This window comes from Chenopodium album, chromosome 1 (assembly GCF_948465745.1).
Source record: "Chenopodium album chromosome 1, dcCheAlbu1.1, whole genome shotgun sequence".
In the NCBI taxonomy this organism is placed as follows: Eukaryota; Viridiplantae; Streptophyta; class Magnoliopsida; order Caryophyllales; family Amaranthaceae; genus Chenopodium; species Chenopodium album.
In genome coordinates this window covers 69,715,853-69,724,352 of record NC_137834.1, presented here as the reverse complement: position 1 = coordinate 69,724,352, position 8,500 = coordinate 69,715,853, and the positions used below count along the sequence as shown (strand labels likewise).

At 41.1% G+C, this 8,500-nt stretch overlaps 1 non-coding gene across 1 annotated transcript; it reads left to right on the top strand.

Moving 5' to 3' along the window:
• Positions 1-7,689: 7,689 nt before the first annotated feature.
• LOC145564565 (small nucleolar RNA R71) lies at positions 7,690-7,796 on the top strand. The gene has a single exon (XR_014094858.1). It is a non-coding gene; the product is annotated as a small nucleolar RNA R71 (small nucleolar RNA).
• The last annotated feature ends 704 nt before the right edge of the window (positions 7,797-8,500 follow it).

Genomic DNA, 8,500 nt, shown 5'->3' with positions numbered 1-8,500 from the left:
CATCCTTAGTCTCATCCACCAAAACGATATCATCTGCGAACAACATACACCATGGAACCTCATCTTGAATTGGTCTAGTTAATTCATCTAGAACCGTTGCAAAAAGAAAAGGGCTTAATGCAGACCCTTGATGCAATCCGATTGTAATAGGGAAATCTTTTGTCAACCCTCCGCATGTCCTCACATTTGTTGACACATCCCGATACATATCTTTAACTAGGTCTACATACCTTCGTGGGATACCTTTCTTCAACATTGCCCACCAAAGTATCTCTCTTGGCACCTTGTCATATGCCTTCTCTAAATCAATAAAGACCATATGAAGATCTTTCTTCTTTACCCTATAAAACTCCATCATTTGTCTTATCAAATGGATTGCCTCCATAGTAGATCTCCCAGGCATAAAACCAAATTGGTTATCTGAAATGCTTGTGCATGCCCTCAACCTTTGTTCAATCACCCTTTCCCACAACTTCATAGTATGGCTCATAAGCTTAATTCCTCGATAGTTAGAACAATCTTGAGCGTCTCCTTTGTTTTTATAAACCGGGACCAAGGTGCTCTTCCTCCAATCTTGTGGGATCCTTGTAGCCGTCCATATCTTGTTGAAAAGGTTTGTTAACCAATCAATACCAATCTTACCCAAACACCTCCACACCTCTATCGGTACCCCATCAGGGCCAACCGCCTTCTTAGGTTTCATCTTCCTCAGTGCAATCTCCACCTCTACTCTCCTAATCCTTCGCACATACTCCATGTTGATTTCTTCATCACTCATAGAGGTATCTCCTATCACAACTCCATTACTTCCATTAAATAATTCATCGAAGTACCCCTTCCACCTGTCCTTGATGCCCTCCTCTTGCACTAGGACCATTTGGTTCTTATCTTTGACACACTTCACCATGCCAATATCCTTCCTTGCCTCTTGTCTTCTCTTTGCCATCTTATAAATGATCCTTTCTCCCTCCTTGGAATCAAGCTTTTCATAAACCTCCTGATATGCCTTTTCTTTTGCTTGGCGAACAGCTGCCTTTGCCTTACTCTTAGCCTCCTTATACGCTGCAAAGGTTTCATCACTCCTACATTTTCCTAAGGCTTGATAGCATTCTCTTTTTTGCTTAATTACTGCTTTCACCTCTTCATTCCACCACGAAGTATCTCTCTGTACCGAAGTTCTTCCCCTTACTTCCCCTAAGACCTCTTTGGCCACTCTTAGGAAACAGTTCTTCATTCGTAACCAAGTCATGTCCGGATCCACCTCTCCATCCCAATCCGCTTCTTCAATTACCTTTTCTGTAAAAACCTTAGCTTTTGCATCCCTTAGGGTCCACCATCTTATCCTTGGTTCTTCTTGTCTAACTTTTTTCTTCGCCTTCTCTTTCAGACGAATAGTCATTACCAATAGCCGGTGTTGGGTGACCACACTCTCCCCTGGGATAACCTTACAGTTTATGCAACTTTGTCTATCTATGCTCCTTGTGAGCAGGAAGTCTATTTGAGTTGCATTTGCTCCATTCCGAAAAGTTATCAAGTGTGAATCCCTCTTCTTAAACCAAGTATTAGCCAAAATTAAATCATATGATTGGGCAAAATCCATAATAGCTTCACCACCGGCGTCCCTCTGCCCATACCCAAAGCCTCCATGGACACTCTCATAGCCATCTCGGCTCGCCCCAACGTGCCCATTTAGATCCCCTCCAATATATAACTTCTCTGAGTGGTGGACACCCTGCACCACCTCGTCTAGGTCCTCCCAAAATTGTCGTTTCTCTTCTGCATCTAAACCCACTTGGGGAGCATAAGCACTGATAACATTCACAATCTCCTTGCCACATAGCAACTTCAGCCTTATCAACCTATCGTTCTTCCGATAGACCTCGATCACCTCTTTTGCCAACCTCTCATCGAGAACCACACCAACTCCGTTCCTAGCTCCACCATTCCTTGTTCTGTGGCTCGTTTCTTGCCCAACATACCATACCTTATACCCCAAAACCAAGCCTCGAGCTCCTTCTCCTGTCCATCTTGTCTCTTGGAGGCACATGATGTTCACGCGTCGTCTTTTCATTACTTCTACCAATTCTGCTGATTTTCCCGTAAGAGACCCCACATTCCAAGAACCAATCCGCAAACTAAATTCTTTTCTCCCACGCTCCCTCCTGATCCCAACTCCAAGCCCTTGATTATTTGACACCACAATTGGGCAATATGGCGCGTCGCTTCTGGGCGACGACCTAGCAACCCTTACATACTTATCACTGCACCCGGGTCTGGGAAGTGCAGCGCGTCGCTCAGTAGGGAACGCCCCAATGGCACGCCCTTGCTCATTTGACACCACACTCGGGCAATGTGGCGCGTCGCTTCTGGGCGACGACCTAGCAACCCTTGCATACTTATCACTACACCCGGGTCTAGGAAGTGCAGCGCGTCGCTGAGTAGGGAACGCCCCCACGAAAATATCTGTTTGGCTCATGTCATGGGATGTGACGAAGTTTTATACTGGCTGTCACTGGCCTACCGTAACCCTCCTCCTTTATCCAGGCTTGGGACTGGCAGCGGGAAACCCACTGGCGGAGTTAGAAGCTCTCCTAAACTAACTAAGAAAATAACATAATGGCCTCCCCTCTAATTACCCCCCAAAGGAGTATTTATAATACAAGGCTAAATAAAATAAAGTAAAAGAGAAAACTAAAAAGAAATAAAAACTAAACTAAAATAATTAAAATAACTAAACTTAAAAACCAAAAATAAAACTAAACTAAAAATAAAATAAAATAAAAGAAAATGAAAAGAAAAAAGGAAAACAAAAACAAAACCCAACAAATCCCCAAAACAGTAAAACAAATCAGCTTCCATTTCTTTCTCTTTCGATCTTGGCTGCTCTGATTTGCATCACCTGCATCACCATCACGCATCATCAATTATCACTCAATCACCACCGTCAATCCTCATCGTCATCAATCAAGCATCAATCGAAGCCGTTCAATTCTCATTAAAAATCACGTGAAAAGCTCGTGATTGACCCACGAATGCGCGCCCGCACAGAGGTCGCACAGAGGTCGCGCATAGCTTCTGCCTCGACTCTGATTTTGGACTCAATCTCGTGCGCTTTCTGACAGGGCTGCGCGGCCGCGAGGTCTGGGTTGAGTAATTTGGTGGCTGCTCTGTTCGAAATCGCTGCTCGTAGTGGTTGTTGATGGTGGTAAATGGGTTGGTGGTAATTGGGGTGAGATGCGTGTTGTTGCTGCAGTTGTTGTTGGTTGCGGTGGATGCGGGGGAAGGTGATTGTGGTGGTTGCAATTGGTGTTGTTGTGGGGTTGAATTGAGGTGGTAATTGCTGGCGAGAGGGGTGGAGATGCGTGGGAGTTTGGTTTAATTGGTGAGTGGTTTAATTTGGTGGTTTGATTGATAGGCGATTGGCGATTTTGGCGGAGGTTGATTGGAGGTGGCTGAAATTGAGTGGGTTGCGAAGGCTGGTGGGTGTGAGATGGAGGTTGAGGGAGGTGGCTGGTGTAGTGCTGTGGTGGTGTTGAGAAGGCAGGGAGCAGGGGATTGTGTGGTGTAGGTTTAGAAAGGGTGTGGTGTATGTTAAGCTGCTAGCAAGAGGGCAGCAGCTAGAGCATTTGCCTCGAACCTTGACCTCCGAACACAAATTTTACTTTGAAACCCGGAACGCCTACAACCAAAAACAACACGAGGGTGAATTGGAAAATAAAATAAAATAAATAAAATAAAGTAAAATAAAGTAAAATAAAATAAGATAAATAAAGTAAAATAAAATAAAATAAAATAAGATGCTAAAGCTAAAGAAATAATAAAATTAAATGAAATAAAATAAAATAAAATAAAATACGAAACTAAAATAAATAAGAAAACGAGATAAAAAAGAGAAATTATTAAAAATATAAACTAACGACTTAAACTACAAACATTAAAAGAAAGAAAAATAAAATAAAACACGAAAATAAACTAAAAACTATAGAAAATTACAAAAATACTCAAAATAAAGAATAAAAGACAAGAATAATAAAATAATAGAAATAAAGGATAAAAAGGGTGAAATTATTGGAAAATAAGCCGGAATACGACTCAATAAACACCCTAAAAGTGACATAAAAGTCACTTATCAAACTCCCCCAAGCTTACCTTTTGCTCGTCCTCGAGCAAATTAACATGAAACACGGGAGAAGGAGAATGATTTATTCAAGCAAAACTAGGACACTAAAGGAGACAAGAATGTACACTAACTCACTTTCGTAGTAATCACGGTCACTTTTAGCAACTAATGACAAGCCCTTTAAACCCCTAGATCGCCCTAGAGGACGAGTGTGCTCTCGTGAGGGTGTCCTAAGAGTTTAACCCACAACTCTAAACAAAACCAAGGCAAAACAAAAAGAAAAAGAAAAGCAAAAACAAAAAGCAAGCACAACCACGACCAACATGACATGACAAGGCTTAAGGAAACCAAACAAGCTTTTAGATAGAAAATGCTCCATTTGGACTCAAAACATAGAGATATGCACCAAAGAATGCTCACCTTTCTTAATTAAATGAGGGAATAAACGTTCCAAGATGCTCATGGTTGAAAGAGACAAACCTAAGCTAAGCATAGAGAACTAATGATTTCACTCTCCGCCCTAGCCCCATCCAAGACGGTCCACGTTCTCTCCACTAGCTTCAAATCATCCCTTAGTTAGCTCCTCATGATTCCTCGAGGGAACCGGAAAAAGAAATTTTTATGTGGAATCATAAGGTCATCCCGACATCTCAACTATGCATACTCTCTCCATAGGGTTGAAATCTATCTCCCTCCACCGGTCATTGACCTCACCCCTCTAAAGTCAAAGGGTCTTTACTAGGGTTGTAACGTAAGGCTAAGGGTCAAGGCGGAGCAAAAATTTGAAAATTTTGGTGATATTTCCTAAGTGAAGCAAAAGGGTGATCAAACCTCAAAAACAAACTCAAGAAATCACCAAACATCAAACAAAAATACCAATAATGCCATCTCCCCCAAGCTTATTCGACACCGACACTCAATAAAAACAAAAACGAAGTAACGCTCCCCCCCCAAGCTTGAACAAAGCATTGTCCTCAATGCTTAAACTAGGGAAGAAAACGAAACCAAACTAATTTTAAATTTTTTTTTTTTATTTTATTTGTTGTCCTTGCCTTTTTTAACTTTAGACGGCTTTCTCTTAACATTTGCTTTATTTCACACAATATATACAATTTACTTTTCTTGCTTGGTACAAAAAGCATAATACTTTCTCAATTTATTACAACACAAAACAAACTCTTAAACCGAAATGCTTCACAAACTAAGGTTTAGGGAAACGAAAGGTCATAAGGTTTGTAATGTGGCTCATAATCAAGAAAGGGAATAGGCTCAAAGGGTTGGCAAGAGGAGAAAATGCAAAATAAGAACAAAATAAGTAACAAAACAAAAAGAAGATAAAGAAAAAAGAGAAAAATGGTGCCCTTTTCCTCCCCTAGGGTTGCTTGGTCACGATCTTGGGAGCTAGAGAACAACACAAGGATTAAGTTATGCATAGTTAAGGATCCTAAATGCCGCTCACAAGAATGATGAAGGCTAGAACAAATGACACTCACACGGGATAAGAAATAAGCAAATACCAACCAAGGGAATCCTATTCACCATAGAGAGCAACACCATCTTACCACTTTCCCGTGAACTAGGGGTTCAAACGTCCTCAAAAGTTCTAAACCGGGCTACCTTAGCTTACAATGTGTCTAACTCAACCCAAAGCATTCTCAAACCGTGCAAACCCTCATCAACTAGGAAGATAAGCATTCAAAGACACATCATCATGAAAGGCACACAAATCCAAATGAATGAGCAATTCCAAATCAAAATAATTTCAACTCGTCATAGCCATGTTTGTCACATAAAAGGGAAAAACAACACAAAAACAAGAGGAAGAAATAAAAAGGTTCACAAATGAGGCATGTAATTCAAGTAAATCCCAATCGTCATACAAATGACCGTTGATAACAACATCAACGATCCCAGGTTCCTTAGAACCAATGCAAACAACCTCGAACCATTCAACTTCTTCCTAAACTAACCTTAAACTAAGCACTCAAAGAAAAATTAAAAGAGTGAAAACAAGAAAGGTCTCACCGAGAGGTTGGCTTAAAAGAATAATAGAGCATAAAATCTAGTTCATCAAATGTCACTCCGCTCCAATCTTCCAAAATGCAACCTACAAGGCAAGACAAGACATAAAAGAAAACATTAAAAGAAAACAAAGAAAGAAAACAAAAAGAAAAAGAAAGGAGGGGGAGAAAAAGGGGTAGAAATCCTCCGGGTTGCCTCCCGGGAAGCGCTTGTTTATGGTCTCTAGCTTGACCCTTCACCTCCTTCAAGGTGGAATAAAAAACATCACCCTCATCAACTTGAGGATTGAATCATAGATGCCCCCAAGCTTGAGAACTAACATTCCTTGAGGTCTCAAATCACCACAAGGGAAAGGAGGGAATAAATCAAGAGCCAATGGTGGCTCATCTTTTCTTTTTCTCTTCTTCTTGTCGTTTCTTCTAAAAGGGCGATGAAGCTTGGAATCCTCGATATTAGGAAGGGAAACCTCACCTTCCTCAAGAGAGCCTTCAAACCAAGTAGGAACTTCAAGAAAGTTATCATACCTCATTGTCACCTTACCATCACATGGAGGTAAGCTCTCATTATCCATCACACCATCGACCACATCAACTCTACATATGCTCACCGCCATAGGGCTCTTCAAAACAACATTCTCAACTAGCCTACAAGGGAAGGGAACCGGGCCTTCAAACTTGTTTGGTTCACTAAAATCTAATGGCTCCTCATTTTGTTCTTGAACCTTCTTCTCAACCACATCCTCCACAACCTTGTCTTCCTTACTTTCATCCTCCTTGCAAGTTTCGAGATGATAAGCATATGAAGGGTTAGTAGATGATTGTAAGGGGAGTTTTGCGGTTAAATGGAGAGAAGAAATGTTGGCTAGTTGGGAGTCAACAACTTCATTGTGAGATTTGATCTCTTGGAATTGTTGAGTGAGAATTTGACGTTGTTGAAGAATTTGGGTTTGTGTGTGGTCGAGTGGGGATTGTTCTTCATACGCTTGAGGATTTTGGTCATGATGTTGACCTTGAAAGTTCCCCATTTGGATGGAAGGGTAAGAAAAATTTTCGGTTAGAGGATTGAAAAGAGGTTCATCTTGGAGGTAGGAGTTTTCTTGTTTTGGAGGTTGTTGAAGTTGTTGAGAATGAGCTTGGGTTACAAACTCTCCTTCCCTCAAAGTCAAAGCCTCACCTTGCTTGGGATTGAACTCTCTACAATACGATGCATCATGATCCGTCCCACCACAACAAGCACATGAGAAATCAATGATTTGTGACAGTTTTGAACCCAAACCAACACTTGAGTTCAACTTGGAAAGACCTTCATTCAAGAGTTCAACTATGTGCTTAAGTTGACCGACTTTCTCCAACTCATAAAGATCACCTTGCTTTCCTTGGGACCTTCTTTGACCTCCCCAAGAATAGCTAGTAGCCACCTCTTCAATTATAGCTTCAACTTGGCTTTGAGGGATCTTAATCAATTGGCCACCGGCACCCGCATCTAGATTGGTTCTTGAAATTGGCTCTAAGCCATCATAAAATAATCTCATGAGCAAATTATGGTTGAATCCATGGTTAGGACATGCTCTAATCATATCCTTAAACCTTTCCCATGCTTCCCCAAGAGTTTCATCCGGTTCTTGCTCAAAAGAAGCTATCTTCCTCCTCATTTTTGCGGTTTGCTCATCGGAAATGAACCTCTTGAGAAAGGCCTTCGCAACATCTTTCCATGTGGTGAGAGAGTTGGGCTTCAAAATCTTGAGCCATTTCTTTGCTCTTCCGGTGAGAGATTGCCGAAAGAGATGCATACGAATGTAATCTTGGCTCACTTCATTTGTTTGCATCATTGCACACAACTCAAGGAATCGGTCCAAATGCTCAATGGGGTCTTCACTTGCACTTCCGGAAAATTGCTCAACTTGTACCATCCTAGCATATTGTGGATGGATTGTGAAATTAGACTCTGTGGTTGGGAGAAGTATACCACTCGTGAGCTCATAGACTTCCGGATTTCCAAACTCCCTAAAAAGAAGGTCATCCTCTTGTCTTGCCATATCTCTCTTTGAATACAACAAAGCTAAGCACACGATTAGCAATGACAAGTAGGATTAAAAAAAAAAGGCAAAATAATAAAAAGAAAGCAAATAAAATGACTCTAACAATAGCAAAAATAAATGCTAAACAAGCCGCTTCCCCGGCAACGGCGCCAAAATTTGATCGAGGTTAGATAGGTCGTTGGTTCTACTAACCCTAATCAAATTAACAATTTATAATGCCTAAACTTACACTAAACTAGTTAGTGGCAAGTAAAGGGTCGAACCACTAAGGAAGCTCACTCGTCCAACATCAATATCACTAATGCAAGAGTCAAAAGGGG